Below are 1,050 nucleotides of genomic sequence, written 5' to 3'. Positions count from 1 at the left end.
TTCATCAGTATCCGTTTTGATCCGCTGTGAAAATGAAAGGCAACTGGCAATAAATGGGGATATGATGTCAACATTGATAGAGAATGTTTGCACGCTGCTTGTCCTCTCTTCGATCTGCATATTGCATAAATCCGCCACGCCATCCTAGGTTTTGAAGCTTCCCAACTGCAACTATGTATTCTCTCGGGTAGTATTTGACAATGGTACACAGACAGATGACCAGCTAGATCGGTACACATCGTTAGCAAGTGTGGTACAACATTCAGATCGTCAAAATTCACATCCAGATCTCTTCGTTTACATCCAGCTCTTCATCCATGCTTTTGAGAGTACTGGATACAGAAACGGTTGATTCGAACGGTGCAAAATGGGGTACTAAAATTGTTCACGTTGTCAGTGAATGAACAGGGAATTGACGCCGAATCGGAAACTCACCTCTTGGCTTCTAGAATGGCATCTTCATCCCATAGCATGTTGTCGTTGCTGGTCAGTAGTTACAAAGTCGAGATACGCTGTGAAAGAGGAATATTTTTAGTGAATGTACGAGAGTGGTGTACGATGATGCAGTTGAAAGATTGAGAACGAACACGAAGCGTCTTGGACAGAATGTTGGGAACAGTTGGAGCTGCTTTGCAATTCACCATATGGCGAGCGCCTGCTATTCGGGATCTTTCGACGCTCTCTTATGTAACATCTGAGCTTATCAACCGCAAGGAATCCTGAGTGTCTGAGTTCATCAACCGCAAGATGGTGTTAAGAAGACGTCGATAGTTCAACAATGGCTCCACAGATTTGAAGACGACAAATCAAGCATGCAGAGAAAATAAATCTGTATCGAGTGGTATAAACGTGATGTGGGGCAAGTCCATATTCGGGCAGGAAATAGCGAGCTTAATTTACAGCATGAACCGCCAGTATGCATGCATGAAGAATGCAGGAGATGAGCTATGCAATATGTCAGGCATAATTTCAACAAATGGAAACGCTATAGGAGATGGTATGCAGCCGAATTGTGATCAAACGATTTTTAATGCATGCGAGTGATGAACG

This window comes from Cryptococcus neoformans, chromosome 4, assembly GCF_000149385.1.
Source record: "Cryptococcus neoformans var. neoformans B-3501A chromosome 4, whole genome shotgun sequence".
Lineage (NCBI taxonomy): Eukaryota > Fungi > Basidiomycota > Tremellomycetes > Tremellales > Cryptococcaceae > Cryptococcus > Cryptococcus deneoformans.
The sequence above is the reverse complement of the archived record's forward strand: the minus strand, read 5'-3'. Positions refer to the sequence as shown.